General features: G+C 41.9%; 1 protein-coding gene across 10 annotated transcripts in view; it reads left to right on the forward strand.

Annotated features, from left to right (window-relative positions):
* The first annotated feature begins 6,167 nt into the window (after positions 1 to 6,167).
* MBNL3 (muscleblind like splicing regulator 3) overlaps positions 6,168 to 23,267 on the forward strand; it is a 121,103-nt gene continuing 104,003 nt past the window's right edge. For 4 of the 10 annotated variants that reach the window (XM_027533092.1, XM_027533098.1, XM_027533095.1 and 1 more), the window contains exon 1: positions 7,017 to 7,274. The gene's annotated coding sequence lies outside the window, so the exon portion shown is untranslated. Of the gene's footprint in view, positions 6,375 to 7,016; positions 7,275 to 23,267 lie in introns of those variants that run through there. The other 6 variants (XM_027533093.1, XM_027533096.1, XM_027533097.1 and 3 more) reach the window with 4 other exon arrangements.

Raw genomic sequence — 23,267 nt, forward strand, 5'->3', positions numbered from 1 at the left:
TGCCACCTAATAGCTTTGCTAGTTTCTTACTTTGGATAGCCTCACTTTCCTGTTCTTAACATGGGGACATGATAATATTTACCTTATAGAGATTGTTGTGAGGATCAAGTGAGCTAACTTGTGAAAAACGCTTAGCACAGTGCCTGGCATGGAGTATTTCCATATTAGATGGCTGCTATTATAAAGATCAGGCTTGCCTGGTAGCTCAGAAGGTAAAGAATCTGCAATGCAGGAGGCCTGAGTTTGATCCCTGTGTTCTGGAAGATCCCCTGGAGAAGAGAATGGCAACCCAGACCAGTATTCTTGCCTGGAGAATTCCATGGACAGAGGAACCTGGCAGGCTATAGTCCATGGGGTTGCAAAGAGTCAGACATGACTGAGCGACTAACACTTTCACTTTCATTTTAAAGATCATATTCCTAAGTGATAATAAGCCATGTTTTTCATATCACTTTATCTTTTGAATCTATTCTTACATTTGTGCATCATTTTTATCTGTATCATTCTTACTATATTTCCCTCTGAAGATAATTTTAAGAAATATACTGTACATTTCAAAACTCATGGATAATTTGTATAATGTATCAAAGGATAGATTATATAACGTATTCAAAGGATCCTTCAAAGGCTTGGGGAAGAAATTGCCTTATAAATCCATTTGGCCTGGGTTTGTTTCAAAGAGAGTGATTCATTAATTTCCTGTTTTCTTCTCTGTTTATGAGAATATATTCAGGTAATTCTGAAAATTTTGTCAAAGTGAAAAAAAAACTGAATTTCAGAAATTTTGTTTCCAACCTGAGAACTGTTGATCTACTTATCTATCTTTGCAATGATTTCAGAATGCAGGCTGGTTAATGGATGGCTTTATCACGCCTTCTGTAAGAAATACGGTCTTCATCACTTTACAAAGGGGTTACCTTGGAAGCTGACATTTATTTGATTGTCTAAACCTTTTTAACAACTAGACTCTGAAGGGTTTTATTTTCCTGTTTATCTAATCAGAACTTTGTGTGAATCTCTCAATTCCCAACTACGAATGGAAAAGACTTTTCAGAAATGGATGAATAATTAGTGTCTGTAGCCCTTCAGTTGAGTTCAGTGGGCTCTTTGCCATCTCATGGACTGCAGCATGCCAGGATTCCCTGTCCATCACCAACTCCCAGAGCCTGCTCAAACTCATGTCCATCGAGTTGGTGATGCCATCTGACTATCTCATCCTCTGGCGTCCCCATCTCCTCCTGCCTTCAATCTTTCCCAGCATCAGAGTCTTTTCCAGTGAGTCAGTTATTCACATCAAGTGACCAAAGTATTGGAGCATCAGCTTCAGCATCAGTCCTTCAAATGAGTATTCAGGGTTGATTTCCTTTAGGATTGACTGGCTTGATCTCCTTGCAGTCTTAGGGACTCTCAAGTCTTCTCCAACACCACAGTTCAAAAGCATCAGTTCTTCGGAGCTCAGCTTTCTTTATTGCCCAATTCTCACACCCATACATGACTACTGGAAAAACCACAGCTTTAACAAGACAGACCTTTGTCAGTAAAGTAATGTCTCTGCTTATGCTGTCTGCTGCTGCTGCTGCTAGGTCGCTTCAGTCGTGTCCGACTCTGTGCGACCCCATAGATGGCAGCCCACCAGGCTCCCCCGTCCCTGGGATTCTCCAGGCAAGAACACTGGAGTGGGTTGCCATTTCCTTCTCCAATGCATGAAAGTGGAAAGTGAAAGTGAAGTCGCTCAGTCGTGTCAGACTCTTAGCGACCCCATGGACTGCAGCCTACCAGGCTCCTCTGTCCATGCTGTCTAGGTTGGTCATAACTTTTCCTCCAAGGAACAAGCGTCTTTTAATTTTATGGCTGCAGTCACCATCTGCAGTGATTTTGGAGCTCAAGAAAATAAAGTCTCTGTTTCCATTGTTTCACCATCTATTTGCCATGAAGTGATGGGACCGGATGCCACGATCTTTGTTTTTTGAATGTTGAGTTTTAAACCAGTTTTTTCACTCTCCTCTTACACTTTCATCAAGCGGCTCTTTAGTTCTTCTTCGCTTTCTGCCATAAGGGTGGTATCATCTGCATATCTGAGGTTATTGATATTTCTCCCAGCAATCTTGACTCCAGCTTGTGCTTCATCCAGCCCAGCGTTTCTCATGATGTACTCTGCATATAAGTTAAATAAGCAGGGTGACAGTATACAGCATTGACGTGCTCCTTTTCCAATTTGGAACCAGTCTGTTGTCCCATGTCCAGTTCTAACTGTTGCATCTCGATGTGCATACAGATTTCTCAGGAGGCAGGTAAGGTGGTCTGGTATTCCCATCTAAGAATTTTCCAGTTTGTTGTGATCCACACAGTCAAATGCTTTGGCATAGTCAATAAAGCAGAAGTAGATGTTTTTCTGGAATTCTCTTACTTTTTCTACAATCCAGTGGATGTTTGCAATTTGATCTCTGGTTCCTCTGCCTTTTCTAACTCCATCTTGAACATCTGGTAGTTCTTGGTTCATGTACTGTTGAAGCCTAGCTTGCAGAATTTTGAGCGTTACTTTGCTAGTGTGTGAGATGAGTGCAATTGTGTGGTAGTTTGAAGATTCTTTGGCATTGCTTTTCTTTGGGCTTGGAATGAAAACTGATTTTTTCCAGTCTTGTGGCCACTGTCAAGTTTTCCAGATTGGGTGGCATATTGAGGACAGCACTTTCAAAGCATCATATTTTAGGATTTGAAATAGCTCAGCTGGAATTCTATCACCTCCACTAGCTTTGCTCATAGTGATGCTTCCTAAGGCCCACTTGACTTCGCAGTCCAGGATGTCTGGCTCTAGGTGAGTGATTATACCATCGTGATTATATGGGTCATAAAGATCATTTTTGTATAGTTCTTCTGTGTATTCTTGCCACCTCTTCTTAATATCTTCCACTTCTGTTAGGTCCATACTGTTTCTGTCCTTTATTGAGCCCATCTTTGCATGAAATGTTCCCTTGGTATCTCTAATTTTCTTGAAGAGATCTCTATTCTTTCCCATTCTACTGTTTTCCTCTATTTCTTTGCATTGATCACTTAGGAAGGCTTTCTTATCGCTCCTTGCTATTCTTTGGAACTCTACATTCAGAGAGATATATCTCCTTTTCTCCTTTGCCTTTCGCTTCTCTTATTTTCGCAGCTATTTGTAAGGCCTCCTCAGACAACCATTTTGCCTTTTTGCATTTCTCTTTCTTGGGGATGGTTTTGATCACTGCCTCCTGTCCATAGTTCTTCAGGCACTCTGTCTATCAGACAAACAGATTCAAGGGATTAGATCTGATAGACAGAGTGCCTGTAGCCCTTCAGCCACCCTTAAATAGCCAGAGACTTCTGTATGGAGTCACCACAAATAGTGTTGTGGGTTGTAGGCTGCGGAGCTGTCGCTAGAACACAGCAGCAGCAAACAGTACTATTTGCTAATAATAATAGGTAATTATCACACAAGTTCAAAAGAGGAAGGTGATGTTTCACATTTCTCTGCATAGCATGACCCTGCCTGCATGTCTAGCAGTATCAGCTGACCATCTTTTAAAATGAATAATGAGTTATGTGACTTAGGAAAGGAGTAAAAGCATAATTCTGATAGAATAAATTGAGAATTCAAAAATCCCTCGGAAGCATGGTGCACTGATATATGAGAGAGTTTAACTTTTCACCTATTCAGTATCTTTAAAAAAAAATACAGCAACATTTGTTCAGTGGTGGATTACCATAATCCTTTTGTTACTAAACCATTACATAACTTTTAGAATTCTTTCCTGTATCAGTCAAAGTTAATTAGATTTATTGGAAGAACACGCCACTTGAGAGGCTTCTACATCCTTACCTCCAGTCTTAGCTTTTACATCTGTATGTGAGAATACGGAGAGTATGTTCCCTAAGTGTGTTTAAATGTTTGGTTACCCACCTCTATTTGACTGACGGAGGGAGAGTGAAGATCCATTAGGACTAGTGGTTCTGAGACTAGCCCAAAATGCAAGGGGAAAAGAAGTGTTAAGTATTCAGAGACTATAATGTACATACATTAAGAACTCATCTAGTGGATCAGTGAGTATACAACTTAATTTTTCCTGGGTCGTGCCCTCCAATCATGCCTAAGGAAAAGAAAATAAAAGAAAAGGTTGTCTAGCTCTACCCACTCTACTAAATTGGAAAGTAATTCCAAGGTGAGTCTACCCCCTGAGAGTAAATGGACCCTTTTAAAATGCTGAGGGAAGGGGACAGCAATTTCCTACCGCTTTTGAAAACACTCCCTAATGAACCCGTAGCATGGAAATTTGCCTACCTTCATTTGTCACACCAGCCTGGATACAAGGAGGACAGTTTACCAGGCTCAAATTTGTTTATAAGGTTTTTCTTCCCTTCAGTGTGGAGAAGAGAGAATAATGAAGTCTCATTTGCAACTTTCACCAGTCAGAAATGTCCAGCAAGAGACAGTGTTGAAGCTGTGCTACCCAGAGAACAACCAAGCCGTCCTCTTTGTGACCTGAAATTTATGATAAAACAATTATTTCAGCCATGAAGGAACACTAAAATCAAGCCAGCTTGTGTGGAATTAGGGAAAGCCAGTGTCCCATAGGAGACGTGGTTTGCAATGGTGGGCAGAGGTAAAGGAACTGGTGTTGACCCAAGTCACGTTTAGTATAAAGAGTCCTTTGTTGACTTGCTGTGATAACAGTTCCTCATTTGTTAGATCATTGGGTATAGAGTTATATAATTCAGCCTTGCCCTTCTCTCCAGCCTACTGCGGTAGCCAACACCTCCTACTTTTAGTCTCTGGACTGCAAAAGCCACTTCCTATACATCAGCCAAATTTGACTTTTAGAGTAGGGCAGGTCATTTGGTAAGTTGGAAGGGAGGTGCAGAAAGGTGGCTAGGAATTAGTCTCTTTTTTCCCCTCTCCTTCTTTTCAAATAACTAGAAACTCCTGCCTTTTGTTTGACTCATGCTTAGGATTCTACTCAGTATTACAAACCTATCAGACATCGCCCCTGCCTGTTGTCCTGATAACTTTCACAATGCTTGTCAAATGCCACAGAGGGTTTTTCTCAATTATTTAAAGGACAGTTTGTGCCAGTGTTCTTCCAACCATTATGATCCTGCTCCTATTATCTCACATTTAACAGAGATTGATTTCTTGCCTAATATTAGCTGGAGAATTCTATTTGGATCAGTCCGGTAGAATTTTTAAAAATGTAATTAGCCTGAGAATTCACCCCACTCTTCGATTTAACTGCTGCTTGAATACCTCCTGTGACGTTTCTGCACTTTCTGCAGGGCACGTGGAACTCTGTTACTGGGGTGAAGCAGTTCATGGCAGGAGAGCAGCCCATGAATTGCTATGAGCTTGTCACGGAGCATCCTGCATATACGTGTGTTTCAGACTACAATTGTCCTCCTAAGATTAAATAAAAAGCATGCATTGATTACCATTGGGCTCCAGTTAAGGAACAGCTGGTGTTCCTATCACACTTGCATTAAAAAGAAACTTGTAATTTAGCTATCCAGATGTACATTTTTTGAAAAAATCAAAATATATAATTGCATTTGCTTTGTCCACTTGTCATTCAAAAGTATCTGGAACTCTACCTTAGGGCTCCTCCTCCCCTTCAAACTCCGTTAAAGAGGGGAGCTATTCGTACAGACCAACATTTCCCTTTCTGAGATCAGGGTTTTAAAGGGAAATAAAGAATTTATAGAAAAGAGAGGACTCAGGAAGGCAGCTGATGAGTGTTGGTGAGTATATAAATATATATGTATTTTGTCTTCAGTGGGCCGACGTATTTATTGACTAAGGTCATTTTTGGAATTACCTATTTCATCTTATATCCAGAGTGTCTAGAAGCGTCCAGCTTCGAACCGCACTGCATTTCTCATTGGCACTTCAGGTCCTGCAGCTCTACAAACTTTGCTGCCTCCCTCCCCCACCCCCACCTCCACCCCCACCCCCATCCCCTCTGGGGCAGTGTGTAAGTTCTGTTCTCGCTTTTGCAAAACCTGAGCGTTATGATTTGCTGCCCCAGCCCCTTCCCTTAATAATGAAATGGCAAAAAGCCCTTGAAGTGGGGGCTGGGCTGGCGGGCTGGGGGAAGAGGCGCCACACCCCCTGAGAATAAAGCCCGCGCTCCGCTGCACGAGACCCGTGAGCTAAAGAAAGACTCAAAGAATATACACATCGCTACAGGAACACAGTGCCAACACTCGGAGCGAGCGTGATCTGGAGCGCTACTTTTTGGCGCTCTCCGGGAGCAGCGAGGGAGGCGGAGGACCGAGAGTCCCGGGCTGGGCGCGAAGTCGGGGGCTGCACGCCGCTGGATTCCCGCCGCGTCCGGAGCTGCGAGCCGCGCGCGCCGGGCCAGGTGAGGTCGGCGGCGGCGGTGGGGCCGGTGCGGGGCGCGCCGCGCTACCTGGCCGGGCGGGGCAGCGCGCCGCTTCCCAGCCCGCCGGAGTTGGGCGGGAGTTGCCGCTGGGGCGCCGGGAGTCCCCTTGCCGGCGCCGTGCCCTCGGCGCGCCGCGCGTGTGCCGGGCGCGGGGCACCGCGAGGGCCGCCGGGTCGGCGGGCGCTGCCGAGGACCGACCGGCTGGCCGGCCGGCGGGCCGGCGGAGGGCACGCCTTTGGCTGCGGCCGGGCGGGGTTTGGTCCCGGGTTGCCATGGCAGCCGCTCGCCGGGCCCGGAGTCCCGCGCCCGCCCGCCTGCCGCCGGGGAGCCCGGAGCGCGAGGTGTGCTCCAAGTGGACTAAACCAAGCGCTCGGGAGGCGCGGGGAGGGCCGCCCCCGGGCCCCCACTGTCCCCCAGCCCGCCGGCGGGCCCCAGGAAAGGGTCCCGGAGTAGTGGAGAAAAAGAAAATCCTCAGGTCTCTGGACTCGCAAGGAGGCTCGCCCGAGCCCGGGGGGTGGCGGGGAGGGGGGAGGGGGTCGGAGGGATGTCGCCTCCGTCCCGGAGTCCCTGTGTGCGTCTCTCACTTGACATTTTCTACCCCACCGCGGCCGACTCGAAGCCGGGTTGCCCGTCCCAGCCCCGAAGTTCTGTAGGTGGGGCGGGCTTTAATTTGCTTATATCTAATGATTTCAGGAGCCTCGCTTTAAAATGGCGGCATTGGGTAGCCACCCGTGCTAGAGGCTCTCCCCGCATCGGGGCCACCTAGCGCAGCGCGGCTTTTGCTTCTGTCGCTAACAGATGGCATGTGCCACTGTCCCCGCCACCGCCGCCGCTGAGAGCGGGACCCCTTAGCCCCTGGGTTCGCGCTAGCAGCAGAAGGTAAGGCCGGCGAGGAGTTGGGGTTGCCGAGCGTGGCTCCCTTTCTAGGGCGCCGGCGAAATCGAATGCTTTTTAAACTTTTATTTTTCAAAATGGCAAGTAGAAGGAAAAGTAGTCCTACAAGTTTGTTAACGTTAGGGGCTTTAATCTTTCTTCTTTTTCTGCTTCCTTTTTTCTCCTTCCTTTATATATCTGTATGGCATATATAATGCCTATTTTGTCATTGAAAGGAACTTCTTGTATGGCATACCATCCGCAAGTGCTTCTAGCCGCTCACGTTCCCGGGGCGGTGCGGTAACGTGGGCAGTGCCCTGGCTTTCCTGTTGCGCGGTCTGGTCTCTCTTCCCGCTGCAGAACAACACATTTAGGCAGCTTGCTTTTACTATCGGCATCCGAAAGGGAGTGAAGGTAAATTTCAGGAGACTCTTGAAAAGAGAACGTTCATTTTTAGCGTTCACACGATAAGCTTTTATGGTCAGAAAATGAAATTAAATAGACCAGCAACCCAAGCTAACATTCGGGTGATTCAGTTGTGTAGTTTTATCGTTAGTAGACCTACTGTGTGTTTTTCTGTCTGCTGACCCTTAGTTGGTGGAGCTTAATACAACAGTGAGGGTGAATTTATTGTTGCTGTAATTAAGATAGCATGTTTTCCAAAAGTTCTTCTTTTCAGATGTTCCTAAATTGCTGGTGTTTTTGAATTGGGTATGAATCCTCACAGCATAATGCCACAGGTTAATTGACGAGAAAACACCAATTAAAACAAAACTTGCAAGATTTAGTTTTGAAATAATTGCTAATTTTTCACTATGTTGACCCCTTGATAAGTCTTTGGGTAGTTACTGGTATAATGGTTGGAAAGTGGACTGTTGAACTAGCTGTACTAATGACCACACGTTAGTGTTTAATACAGTTCACCTGAGGTTTTTCCCCTCCTATGAAAGGCATATTGACCATGGAGCTTACCAGCGCCCTCGGATTTTTCTGGTTATAATCACATTTTTCCATTTTGCCTATGAGAAATCTAGTCCTTAATGTTTAAATACTGTTAAAAGTTGTTTTTGAAATGTTTCTCAATGTGTAATACTTCAGGGAAATGCTTTCATATTTGTTGAAACTTCCCTGAACATAGCCTAAAAGGGCTTCTACCCATAACCCAGGTGATATTCTTCTACCTCTGTCCACTTTTGACTTCTCCCAAAGCAATAGGAGCAACTTGGCTGGCAGATTCTCCTGTTATTAAAATAAGCAAGCTCCCCGAGGAGTGGTGGGGGTGAAGAGATTGTTTTGCACCTGTGCGAAATGCTGCAGTTTTCCTGTCTAGGTGCTGTGGTGTGCCTAGAAAGAACTTCACTGTTTGCAGTGGAATTTACTGTATAATCCATTTTTCAGATTATTGGTGGCAGAAGTGTTCAGGGAAGTTCATCACTTCACATCGAAAAGGAGAGTTCCTCTTGCAGGTAGAGAAATAGATACCTGCATTTGTGCAAGAGAGCAGCGATGACACAAAGGACCTTCTCTAGCTTTTAGTGATTACATCCTTAGACTCCAGCTCATGAAGCTTTGCTTCCTCACATCCTGCCTTGTTGCTGAATGACTTTGGGCAAATGTATCCTTAAAAGAGTGGGGGTGGCATGGGGTGGGGGGCTAAACCTTGGGGACAGAATAGACAAGCTGAACTAGTGTCAGACATTAGAAGACATTTTGTCAGTTACACATTCAGTGGCTTTCTAGACTGATGAGATTGGAGACCTTGTATGAAAATATAAGCAAAGGAGTTTGTCAGAAAAAAAAATATTTTGAGAGAGAATTGATATGGTGCTGGGCTAGAGGTGGTGACTGCATGTTTCACTCTGTTTCTTACCTCTTAGGTACTTCATTTCTCCAATTTCCTTTGCTGCTTTAATGATTCCCCTCAACTGTTCAGCCCACGCGTTTCACAACAGGTGCCTTTTATGGGGGATAACACCTATGATTCTGAGCTGGTATCCGAATTCTCTTTGGTAATCTCCTGCACCTACCTAAGCAATGCTTGGCACAAATTAGGTGCTTAATACATGTTGAGTTAAAAAGAAAAATGAGGAGTTGGTAAACTCACAGAGGAGCAGATTTTGTGCTCAGCTTTTAATTTAAACAGAAGATAGTTTGCTTTTTGTGCCCTGGCTAGAACCTCAACATTTGAAGTCATTTAGAACATTCTTTCCCTTCATTTCCTGCATTGTATTTGCCTCAAATGGGTTCCCTCGCTTCTCACTGCACTGCTAGGCTCCTGTGTAATTCATCATTCTGACCGGTAGGTGTACTATTATCTGCCCAGCTCTGCCATATGAAAAAGTAATCACAGCAGCCTGGGGAAAGAAAGGTCTTGCCTTGGGAGGCTGTACAGTACTGCACGTGCTTGGAACAGTGGCCGTGTCTGGGCTGCTGTGCAGATGCTTACTGTGTAGCTGGAGGTACAGTTTTGTCTCTCCCCAGATGTCTTTATATGTGAGAGGGAAGGGAAGGGAAGAAAAGAGTAAAAACTCCTAATGTGATGAAGATTTTCCTTCTGAAAACTGCACATTTATTCTGCTTATTAATAGCACAGTCCTTTCAGGAAGGTGGCAGAGTTGTTCTGTTTTGAAATAAATCAAACTGTCTGATAGGATTACAAACAGAGATTGGGGCCTAGCAGACAAGAATAAGTTACAGTCCATGTTTGACAAGTAATTTGATCCCGTAATTAAAGTTAGATAATGATCACTGCCATGTTACAGCTCTCAAGTGTCTGAAAGAGCATGCAGGCTACGTACACCTTGACTTTGTTAAGGTGCTCCATATGGTTGAGTTTTCTTATAATAGTGTAGTAGGGTCAACAGATGGATTTTTCTCCCTTTATAAATGTATGTGATGTCAGGAGAGTATAATTCAGAAGTTTTGTTTCTTTTGGGGGGTTTTTCTGTCCCTCGGTCCATGTGACAGAGCTCTCAATTCAAAAATAAAAGGAAACGTGTGCCTCAGATGAAATGACGTGGGCCCTTTCCCTCTAAGAGAATAAACTGGGAGCAAGTACCTTTAATTGCTGACCAACCCAAAACAAACACAAATTATGACCCAAAAGAAAGCAAATAGAGCCATATTAATGTAGGCTTTTAGATCTTATGGAATCTGGTTCTGAAGCATCCTGCTCTTCCTGAATGGGTTATATATTGCTTGAAGACAGCCAGATGACAGTGTTGGAAAGACAACTTTGAGAATTAGGATAAATAAGTTATCAATTACATTATCAGGTGTTAATGCTATCCGTTTGACCTAAAAGGGGTCAGAAAAGTTTTTTGCCCCAGATCCTTCTAATAAATACACAATATAAAACCATAATTTACTTCTCCTTGGTATTAAGTTGAGCGACTATGGGGGAAAAAAAAAAGAAAAAAATAAAAGAGTGATGGGGAAATAATGCAACTGGAAAGAAGGACCTTATTTTTATTTGCGAAATAAAGGTACGCCTAGGTTGTCTGGGCACAAAGAAGCACACGCAGTGCACAGTGTACAAAATAGTCTTCATCTTAGGACAGTTTATACAACCATGCATTGATTTATTCCCAGATGATTATAGAAAAATACCTATTTTTACAGCACTCCTCCAATTCTAAGAATGAAAGAAAAAAACTTCACAATAAACTATAGTAAATGTTTGCATTACACTATGTCTCTCCAAGGCTCTGTATGTTGAACTCCAGTAAGTTAATTAGAATATGTTGATTAGAACTCAAGAGGAAGCAGAAATGAGAAAGCTTGATTTAAGTATGTGTGTGTGTAGGGGTGTATACATGTAAGTGAATATACATGTGAATGTATATAACATGTACAGTATATATAACATGTATGTTATATATTCACATACATGTCACACACACATACATATATATATATTTTTCTCCTTCTATATGTATATGATCCTTTTCAAGGAACTCAAGCATAGTAACCCCAGAACTCTTCATGATAGCCATGAGACCAAAGTGTTAAGGGAAAAAAAGGAGACTGATTAATAGAGATTTAGAAATCAATTAGGCATGCTATTTAAAATATTATGTCTACTCTTAGGGCCTTTTTTTAATCAGCATTACATTGGCTCATGAGTAGAAGGAGTGATTTGTTTTTAACATTAGACAGAGGTCAGTTTTATGACGACACAGTGGATGAACTTGAAGGGCCCAGAAGGAAAGGGCCTCCAATTGAGAAAGGCAGTCTGGGCAGAATTGCAGGAGATTGGCACTGGACTTCTGACAGGCTGTGTGATCTCCTTAAGGCCGTAGGAGCATCCTAGAGACCGGCAGTTTGCTTCATCTTGTTGTCCAATGTGGATTACTCAAATTAACTTAAAATTGTCCCACCAGTTTTTTTGAATCTTGAGCTCCTTGGCATCGCCTGCAACTGGTGTGGAAATTTGAGACTACTTTCTTAAGGCTTATTCAGGTTTCCTTGAATGTATGCTGCTGCTGCTGCTAAGTCGCTTCAGTCGTGTCCGACTCTGTGTGACCACATAGATGGTAGCCCACCAGGCTCCTCTGTCCCTGGGATTCTCCAGGCAAGAACACTGGAGTGGGTTGCCATTTCCTCTTCCAATGCATGAAAGTGAAAAGTGAAAGTGAAGTATGAGTAACTCCTTATTAGGCAAGTTCCTGGGTCTCCTTTATATCCCCAGTGCCTGGACATAGTAGCTGGTACTAGTGTTAGTCACTCAATTGTGTCCAGCTCTTTGCAGCCCCACAGACTATAGCTCCCCAGGCTCCTCCGTCCATGGGATTCTCCAGGCAAGGATACTAGAGTGGGGTGTCATTCTCTTCTCTAGGAGATCTTCCCAACCTAGGGATCAAACCCTGGTCTCCTGAGTTGCAGGCAGATTCTTTACCATTTGAGCTATAGGGAGGGCTCTCAGTAAAACTTGGTTAAGTAAATGGGAGAATATTCTTTCTAACTTCTTGTTTTATTTTATGAACAGCCTTTCTGTGATTTCAGGTAGCGTTATCTATTTTTTTTGACAAAAAATTATCAACAACAAACAGGGTATCGTGCTTGACGCCATGGTAGCAGCTCTGCCACAAGTCCAGGGAAAAGCAGGCAATGGCAGCCTTTGGGCTGAGGCCTCAAGGAGTAGCCTGAAAGCCAGCTGCTCTTTTCCCGTCACCTGTATTTGCATTTAGTGTATCCCTAGCACATCCCAGAGAAATCAGTCCGCAACCAGAAGTTGTGTAGAAACAGTCCTTCAAACCGTTTTACCAGGTTAAAAAAAAAAAAAAAGGAACAAAATCAGAAATACCGTGACTCAGATGCCTCATGTCATGTATAGTTTAGAAAGTGATGAAGTCAGACAAAACCCCAAAAGGACACTGAGAGCTGTCTCATTTTCACTCAAAACACTGATTGCCCATTTAGAGGGTGAATTTGCATAGGTTTTTATTTACCAAGATACAGGTGTGAATAGCGCCTCTTTTTACTGTATCCAGAAAGCAAAGTCCACCCAGTGGAAGAGACGAGCTGCCATTTCAGATCCACCACAATCATCTTTTGTGCCCAGAGGACCATGAGGCTTTAGGTACAGCTTTTGCAGTCTCTCCTTATATAGCAGCATGAACAAACCAGACAAGGGGCTGTGTTTTTATTTGGCAGGGGGCAGTTGGCCTGTTAGCAGAAACCAAGAGAGTGGAAGAACCAGAGAGCTTGCATTTCAACTTTTGTTTTTAGTCTTCAGCCTTCACGCTGGAAAACAAAGCAGAAGAAAAGTACCATGTATAATATTAATTTGGACATATGTCCCATAGTATAATTTCTCACTTTTTTTTGCTTTACAAACTGAGAAAATGAGATTTTCACATAATGTTAGGGTGGTTGCTTTATTATGATTGGATCCATGTACTCTGTAGTGGTTTTTCCAAGTTCTATTTAAAATATATAGAAACACACTCAACTAGATGCGTGACACGCTGGCAGAGATCACATTCCTTCTCAGCACCCTACTGTCCACCGAAATGCAGGCACTCCATAAATAGCCCAAATTTTTATTAAAGAACAAACACATTGATGTGTCCCCCCGTCCTTGCTATCTGTTATCAGTGAGGCTCCCAGAGAAGAGGAGTGGATTCTTTTCAGAGGTGATTTTGAGCAAAATTTAAACTCTCAAGTTGTTGATGTCAGCATCTTTCCTAAGTGATTGGATAGCATGAAGAAAACCTTCTTAGCTCACCCAGAAGTATGAGGTGAAAAATATACAGATTATAGGGTCACTTTTTATGTCTAAGAGCTTCAAAATGTAGAAAACCATGGGGGTGGAGGAGGTGCTGGGTAGTCTGATCTTTTATAAATGCCTGTAGCACTGACCACAGCCACGGGAAGGGACTGTCTATAAGTGTTCTGCCGGCTTTCTGAAGCCAGGGTCTGGGCTGGGATCACACTCACAGTGTCTCCCCAAGGGAAGGCCTTTTTTCGGAGAAAGAGTTTGGCAGAACTTTGGCCAACTAGCTGCCCTGCTACCGTTTAGTAATCCTCTTTCTTTGATAAACCTGGTTTTGCTGGGGGATTCATTTGGACATCCCGAGAGCTTCAGTGTAGCAATAACATGAGAGCAAAACGCTTGTACTTTCCAGTTAAACTTCCCCTCCAAAGATCTTTGGTGATTGAGAAGTTGAGAGGCTACAGAAATGTGACATAGGGCTTGGCATTTCACAGTTCTGGAAAAAAGACAGGAATCCCTCCATATGGTGTGAAGTGTGTGTTGACAATAGTGAAGGATCTAAAATGTGATTCCCTTAGAGACCTCTCATACCTGTACATACTTTGAGGTTACACAGGTCATATTGTGGGCTGGTGAGAGACAGAGGGAGAGAGAAACCAAATTGAAGACGCTAGTTCCTCTTCTCTGGGGTATTATAGTCTGCAGTTCTCTCTTTACTCATCAGGTGCATGCAAATTGTTCTGAAAACTGACCTGAAATTAACAGGAAACATCTAGGTTATCTAATGTCTGATCCTGAACACTTTTACTTTTTACTTTTTCTCATGTGGTCTGTTATTCCTGTATTCATTAAAATGCAGAAGTTCAAGTGACTGGTTGTGTGACCAGTCCTAAGGAAATTTTTTGGTAAAAGTTACATTTTTCACTTTCAAGTCTAGATCATCTAACAGCTCCCTTCATTGCCTTCCATCTTATCCCCAAAGAAATTTCCATAATATTTTTAGCCATCTATGAAAACAGTTCCGACAGAGGCACTGAGAAATAGTGACAAGCAATGACAGGAAATGCCGTTTGCTCTGGTCTCCTTCATAACTTAGTGAGGCCACAGCTGCCTATTTGCTTTTCGCTTCCTGTTTGGGGGCTATTTGGGTCAAAAGTAGCAGTGTTTTCCGTATAGAGATGATTTTTTTTTTTTTTTTGGCTTTATTATGTAGGGCCACGGTAAATCTGTCACTGGACTGTATATTTTGTATATTTTATGAACTGTATCATGTGGTTTGAGTTTAATTTGGAAGGCAGTGCTTTTACAATAAAGATCTGCTCACCACCCCCCCACCACGTGCAGCTTTAGGGTCTGGGGTTGCAGGGGCATTCGAAAGTTTATAGCTCTATTTACACAATAGTGATTGCTGAGAAGGGCATTTCCTGCCAGTTAATGACTGGTCGGAAAGGCCAACGGTCCAAATCCAGGGAGAGAGGACCATTCATTAGATGCCACGAAGGGACCAGGACGCTTTTATCATGAAGTGGGGGGGAGAAAGTGAAAACACAGTCTGCCTTTTGAAGAGCCCAAAGCAGTGCAAGCAGAGCCAGATATGGAGGTGCTGCTTTGTGGTGTGAAAAATGGACCTTTTTTTCATGACCAGGACCAAGTGACTTTCCCAAGAGGGTACCCAATCAAGACGTGGATGAGGAGGGCATTTCCTGCAGGTTGATGACCCATGGAGAGAAGACAGAGAAAGATGAGGGCCCTGAGCTGGCCCAGGATTAGCTGCCGAAATGGTCAACTCACAGGTGTTACAGTGCCCTTAAAAACCTTTAAGATCACAGGATTGAATTTCCTAACTGGTTGGATAACCAATTCATTGTGAAGTGGACAAGCATTTAGGGATGGGAAGAATGATCTCTTTTCAAGGTCAGTTAAGCAGGACACCAATATTCTGTTTCAGTTTCCTAATATAAAGAAGGTAAATAATATGTATGAAGAATGCTTCACCTCTTGTGAAAGGAAGTATCTTTGAGGGCTGTAATAGTGACCATTTAACCTAAGACATTCTCAGGAAACAGTTTCGTCACAAGTATAATTCTTGCCTGCTATAAAGCAGCTGAGGTGTGAAGCATTTGGCATTGATTTAGAGCAAAAGCAGAATAGGCCCAAGATTAGGTTCACATCCAGGAATCCCTGACTTCCTGGCCTGTCCTTCACTCCCTTAGCTTCTTAAGCCTTCATTTTGCAAAAATGTTAAATGTTTATAAAGGGTAAACATCTGCTCTAAGTTGTTTAATAGATACCTCCATGTAAGGGGGTTCTGGGACACCCCCACTTCAGAACTTGGCTTAGTCTTTTACCTTGAAATTTCCTTCCATATCTTCCAAATTTGGTAGGGGAATGGCAGGGGTGGGCCCGGCCTCTGAAAAACAGGCGATTGTAATAGGCCAGGCACCTGGATTTCTTCATGGGATTGAGTCATCTGTCACAGGCAGAGCACACCAAATATTAAGTTTCATTTTTGGGTCTGGAAAATGTCATTATATGCTTTTTAAATATTCAGTAATCCAAAGATTGCTGGTCATCACCAGCTCCAAAATGAAAAGAGTTTTCTGAAGTTTAAAACACTCTACAAATTAACTGTATACCAGTTACTGTTGTTAATATTAGATGATACCTCGAACACATTTATAAACAAAAAAGTGACTTGGATGAACTAAACAAAAAATTACAACATGATTTTATTGTTGAGAATTCTTGCATTTGAATGTTAAGATACACTCAGATTTTTCAAGCTCAGATTCAATATAATATTCTGATTTACAAAATGTTTTGGATTAAGAACAAACAAGGTTCTTCTGAGTAGATGTCCCAATGACCTGAATATTAACATGCATTTATAGTTAGCAACACGGCTGCGTTTAAATAATGATCCAGAAACCTTAGAGGTATCTTGTTCTAAGAGGTTAAATACCCCTTCCATCTTCTTGACATCATGTTTTGTTTAGCAAACCCTTTCTTTGTGGGTTATCCCCAAATATATTTCATGCTGGTTCAGATTCAGTTACTGTAGTCTGTACTAGTGGCCTCATAATTAATGAAGATTTACCCAACTATTAGCAGAGCTAATACCATTACCGTGTGTCATGTGGTAAGTCTATTTTTTCTATCAGTGCAGTCTTCAAGTGGTGGGCAGCAAGTCATGTGCATAATGAAATCCACTTAAGAAGTTATGACTAGCATTTCTTTTAAACAAAATTGAATAGAATATGTAGCAAGAAAACATCAAAATATATCAGGTAATACATTTAAATATTTTTGATGAGACTGTTATTTCAGATCTATACATATATATATACTTAAGATGTTGAACTGTGTTTCTTATTATTTGTTGCTGTTGTTTAAAAGTTTAAAAGTCAATGTTTTAGTAGATTTTATTTCAAACCAGGTCAAAAATGATTTTTCCTCTTTTTTTTGAAGGGAAGGTAGTCAAGAGATACAAGGGACTTGGTTGCTGACATATTGAATGATGTTGTTTAAGTACCCTGACAGTTGTGTGTCTGTTTTTCAAACTAAGAAGTGAGACATTGCTGTAGGAATGCTGTAAGATTTAACATCTATGATATTGCTGTAGTTCTCAGGGTATGCACTTTATGTAAGTATTATGTTTTTACCAAGTGATGTTGATAGACCATGAGACACAGGAAACAATGGTACCTATGAACAGAAGTCAGAAGAGGACATCTTAGAAAAACAACAACAATAACTAAAAATCTTGAGCTGGCTGGATGTGAGGTGCTTCTAGCAGCAAAAGAATGGTCAAAAAATTTATGTGTAGAAAAAAAGCTCACATTATTATAGGATGAATTTAATGTAAGTGTAAAAAATTTAAAAATTGGTTTTTACAAATCTAAAATGGTCATATCAAGAAAGAAGAAAACTGATTTTTAAATAAGTTGTAAATGTACACATTTACCATATGTTGGAAGAAAAACCTGTGAGTGGCTTTTTTTTTTTTCTGCAGTGAACAAAGGCACACATTAAAATGAATTGTAAAATTGTGGATGGGAGGTGTAAGATGGAAGTTAAATATACCTAGGATGTTGATGAGAAAGTGAAAGCCACTCAGTCGCGTCCAACTCTATACCACTGAGCTATCAAGAAAGTCCTGTTGATGGGAATGATTACACAGATAAAGACGACAATAGTCATAGAGCCTTCCTAATTACTTTTTTGGGGCTTCTCTTGTGTCTCAGCTGGTAAAAGAATCCACCTGCTATGTGGGAGACCTGGGTTCCATCCCTGGGTTGGAAGATCCCCTGGAGCAGGGAAAGGCTACCCACTCCAGTATTCTGGCCTGGAGAATTCCATGGACTGTATAGTCCATGGGGTCGCAAAGAGTTGGACACGACTGAGCGACTTTCACTTTCGCTTTTCACTGATAAGAATTAAACCCAGCACTAGAGAAGAAAGGATTTACTCACATAAGGTACTGAGTATAATCCATTAAGAGGTTGGAAACAGCTTTAGAAATCTGGACAATTTGTGCATATTCCTTTGAATTAAATCATTGTTAGGGAGAGTACAACATAGCCATCTAGGGTACTGTTGTGTGTCCAGTAGGATCATAAGCATCCACCCCCATCCCCAGTTCTCTCCCAGTGCCATGAAGCCTCTTTTATGACTGGACATGTTGACTTCATTCCCAAAGGTCTTTTACTGTGGACATCTTTCAGAGCCTTTAAGCACTGCTGTTTTCTCCACACTAAGAATATGAAATGAAATTAGGCTTTTCATCACAGACATTTAAATGTTAAACTTAAGTTACTGCTCTGGAAATAAAATACAATCTTAGTTCTAATGAGTTGATAACTAAACTCTGTCACTGTAAATGAGTTTCATCTCCCTCTTCAGATATACCATATTTAAAACTTAAGAATAGAGAAAGGCTTACACATCTAATGGTTGTGTAATTAGCAATCAATTTATTAAATGGGATGTAAAACAAATTAAGCACTGTAATAAAGTGTTATACCATCACTGACAGAAATGTTCCGTGAATTACTCTATTCATGATGATAAAAACTAAAAAAGGATGGCTGAATCTGCATATATTTCCCTATCTTTGGAGTGACAGGTTTTAACTATTTCTTGTTCTGTTCATTAAAGCTGTTTAGAGAGCACTAATATGTATGTTTTTAGGCCACAGGATAACTTTGCCTATAGCATCTGTTTCATCATAAACATTTTAGTAGCTAGAGTAGTTAAAATAAGATGTGGGCCATTTAAGTGTGAGTTATTCAGGATTTTCAGCTGCAACAAGGATGTGATGGTTTTGTGTGTTTGGGGCAAACAAAATTTGCCATTGATTTGGGATGTCAGCTACTTTTAAATTTTTTAATACAATTTTAAAGGTTCTATTCCATTTATAGTTACTATAAAATATTGTCTATATTCTTTATGTTGTACAGTACATCCTTGAGTCTTTCTTATACCTGATATTTTGTGCCTTCCACTCCCTCACCCCTCTGTTGCTCCTCCCCTCACTGGTAATAACTAGTTTGTATCTGTGAGTCTGCCTCTTTTTTGTTATATTCACTAGTTTATTTTCCACACATAAGTGATATTATACAATACTTATTTTTCTCTGTCTGATTTGTTTCACTTAGCATATGTCCAGCATAATGCCCTCCAAGTCCATTCATGTTGTTGCAAATGGCAAAATTTCATTCTTTGTTCATTGCTGAGTAGTATTTCAGTATATGTATTTATTTTTATTTTTAAATTTTATTACAGTGTAGTTGATTTACAGTATGTTAGTTTTCTGTATACAGCAAAGTGATATATGATCTATACATGATATCTATATATATTCCTACTATATATATGATCTAGTCTATATATAGTAGTGTGTACATATTAATCCCAAAGTCCTAATCTATCCCTCATTCCCACCTTTGGTGACCAGTAGTTTGTTTTTGAAGTCTGTGAGTCTGTTTGTGTTTTGTAAATAAGTACATTTGTATAATTTTTTTTAGATTCCACATTTAAGTGATATTGTATGATATTTGTCTTTCTATGTCTGACTTAGTGTGATAATCTCTAGGGCCATCCCTGTTGCTGCAAATGGCATTATTTCATTCTTTTTTATGGCTAAGTAGTATTCCATTGTGTGTGTGTGTGTGTGTGTGTGTGTGTGTGTGTGTGTGTGTGTAGCACATCCTCTTTATCTTTTCATATGCTGATGGACACTTAGCTGCCTCTTTCACTTTAACCCTGTGGGGTTTTTTGTAAATACTTGGCAAATTAATAGGAATAAAAAGAAGCTATGGAAGAAGGTGTGTTACATCTGCCTAAACCCCAATCTGTCATTCATTTCACACATCATCCTAGCTTTTCTCAAGTCTGAGAAATATAATGATCTCTTGTGTAACACATCTGTCAAATTTCATTGAAAACCTCAAGGTATACACGGAACACAAGACCCTCAGTTGGTGAGTTTGTTGATTGTGAATGACTATTTCCCTTAGAAGGCAGTGAGACTGTGAGGGCATACTGTCTTCTAGAATGAAGAAGGAAGATTGAAAGAAAGAAAGAGATGCTATATTTACTAGTCTTTTGCTTTTGTAATTCCCTATAACTTATTCCTCATTTTTGTGGGACCCTATCCTAAAGGAGATCCGTCCTGGGTGTTCATCGGAAGGACTGATGCTGAAGCTGAAACTCCAGTACTTTGGCCACCTCATGCGAAGAGTTGACTCATTGGAAAAGACTCTGATGCTGGGAGGGATTGGGGGCAGGAGGAGAAGGGGACGACAGAGGATGAGATGGCTGGATGGCATCACTGACTCGATGGACGTGAGTCTGAGTGGACTCCGGGAGTTGGTGATGGACAGGGAGGCCTGGCGTGCTGTGATTCATGGGGTCGCAAAGAGTCGGACACGACTGAGCGACTGAACTGAACTGAATGGCCAAGAAAAATTAAGATGTTGGTATTCCTATTGGCAGAATTTTTCCTAAGTGAGGAAAGCTTCTTGGTTCTAAGAATTGCCACCATTTTATTTCAGGAAGCCTGCAACAATTGGACATAGGAAAAACAAAAGCTTGGTCCTCTCGGTTTCAGGAGAGGAGCTCTGGTTCCTGTTGTTCCTCATGTCGGGTAATAATTCAAACAAAACAAAGCAAACGCCTCTTGAAATGAGAGGTTGACTGGTTGGTTTGTTCTTAAGTGAAAATAAGCTGGTTTCCTTGAATCCCTGTAGAGGGAGTGTTGTGGAGGACACATCCAGACTTTGGAGTCATTAAACTTTTAGCTTCCTAGAGCAGAACAGAACTGAGGCAATAAGAAGTCAGAAAGTAAAATCAACACCCATTGCTTTTGTGTCATGAAGGGTCCCTTTCTGATTTGCTAGGTATAAAACTTAAGCATGTGAGATGTCAGAGGCTTGCAACTTCCCTTGACACCTTCTTATGCTGGCAGGCCCGGAGTTCTTGGGTGGCAGTGCTTACTACCACCTTTGCCTCTAGTAATGTATTATACTTTTTAAATCTTAATATCTGTAGGCAGGAGTTTATATATAGGAATAAAATTTGAACCCCCATTTTCACAGCCAATAAAAAGGTCCTATAATAGGTGTTTATTTAGAGTCAACTGACATTTATCGAATAGTTACTGGAGCCAGATGCTCTGTGCCCTGCTGCTGCTGCTGCTAAGTCGCTTCAGTCATGTCCGACTCTGTGCGACCCCATAGACAGCAGCCCACCAGGCTCCCCCCGTCCCTGGGATTCTCCAGGCAAGAACACTGGAGTGGGTTGCCATTTCCTTCTCCAATGCATGAAAGTGAAAAGTGAAAGGGAAGTCGCCCGTCGTGTCCGACTCTTCACGACGCTATGGACTGCAGCCTACCAGGCTCCTCCGTCCATGGGATTTTCCAGGCAAGAGTACTGGAGTGGGGTGCCATTGCCTGTGCCCTGCTAGGTGCTTTCATTGTTGTTGTGACATTTCCTCTAGCTACAAAATGCAGTTGGTTCTAGCTAGGCAAGTACGCTCTTTCACACCAGTAGATATTGGGCTAAATATTGTACCTTCAGCTCTTTGCTCACTTTTTAATACAACCCCATACCACCCTCACAAACACAAACTAATTTCTTCATTGTCCAGTCATATTCTCTTCATTATTTGGGGACCATCTCATGACCTATGGCCTCCCTCTTCCATCAGTAAAGAAATTTATTTCCTTTTCAGTCAAGCCAACATTAGTCTCTCAATCATCTTGATAGAACAAATGACTGGTGGATGGTGCTACAGTTGTTGTTGTTGTTGAGTTGCTAAGTTGTGTTGTCTCTTGATGACTCCATGGACTATAGCACACCAGGCTCCCTGCCCTTCACTAGCTCCCAGAGTTTGCTCAAACTCATGTCAATTGAGTCAGTGATGCTATCTAACCATCTCATCCTCTGCTGCCCCCTTCTGCTTAGCCTTCAGTCTTTCCCAGCATCAGGGTCTTTTCCAGTGAGTCAGCTCTTCACATCAGCTGGCCAAAGTATTAGAGCTTCAGCTTCAGCATCAGTCCTTCCAATGACCATTCAGGGTTGATATCCTTTAGGACTGACTGGTTTGATCTCCTTGCTGTCCAAGGGACTTTCAAGAGTCTTCTCCAGCACCACAATTCAAAGGCATCAGTTCTTTGGCACTCAGCCTTCTTTATGGTTCAATTCTCCTATCCATACATGACTACTGGAAAAACCATAGTTTTGACTAGATGGCCCTTTGTCGGCAAAGTGATGTCTCTGCTTTTTAATACACTGTCTAGGTTTGTCAGTTTTCCTTCCAAGGAGCAAACGTCCCTTAATTGCATGCATGCAGTCATAGTCCACAGTGATTTCAGAGCCCAAGAAAATAAAATCTGTCACTTTCCACTTTTTACCCTTCTGTTTGACATGAAGTGAATGAAACTGGATGCCATGATCTTAGTTTTTTTTAATATTGAGTTTCAAGTTCTACAGTAGGGTGGGAAATAACAGAGGATGAAGCATAAGGAGTCAGGAGTGTGAAATGATGTTGAGTGAAAGTGCTGCTGAAACAGCTACGTAGAAAAGCCTAGATCAAAGTTGTATGAAACTTTTTTAAAATGCAGAGACATAGCAGAGTAAAGCCTTGGAGTCAGTCTCTTACCCCTAGGAGTGGTCCGGCACAGCCCAAAGGGAGCATCAGAGGAGGAATCGCTTTGTGCCACAGAAGCAAAGTAGAAAGTTTTTAGAAGGAGAGTGCGATATCAACCAATATCAAAGGTATTATGTAAATTGAGTTTTGGTATTTTGGTATTTGGTTTTGGTATTTTAAATGTTATGGGTGACTTTTTAAACACACGAAACCAGTTTGCAGAGGGTTGAGGAGTAAATGAAAAATTGGGAAATGAAAGTGGTAATGATTGCTTTTTTGAGACACTTGATTAAGAATGAAAAATGTTGGAACTTAACAAGGAAATAGGATCCAGGGAAGGAAGAGTTTGTTGTTGTTTTAGGGTAGGAGTGGCTGAAATGTGCTTACTGGCCGACAGGGAGGCAGAGGTGAAGCGCTCTTTCATCCTACTTTTACTCTTCAAATGTAGAATACGAGAAATGTTTGTAAGTCACCAAATAGATATTGAGTGCCTACCCTACTTGCCTTGCATCTCGGTTAATATGCACAGTATTATTTGTGCAATCTGATTGAGTAATCTGTGAAGGGCTCTGGTGTTTATTCTCTTTGTACAGGATTAAGCCCATCGTAAAAAAACTGGGATAGGTTTGGA

Source organism: Bos indicus x Bos taurus, chromosome X (genome assembly GCF_003369695.1).
Source record: "Bos indicus x Bos taurus breed Angus x Brahman F1 hybrid chromosome X, Bos_hybrid_MaternalHap_v2.0, whole genome shotgun sequence".
NCBI classification, from domain to species: Eukaryota; Metazoa; Chordata; class Mammalia; order Artiodactyla; family Bovidae; genus Bos; species Bos indicus x Bos taurus.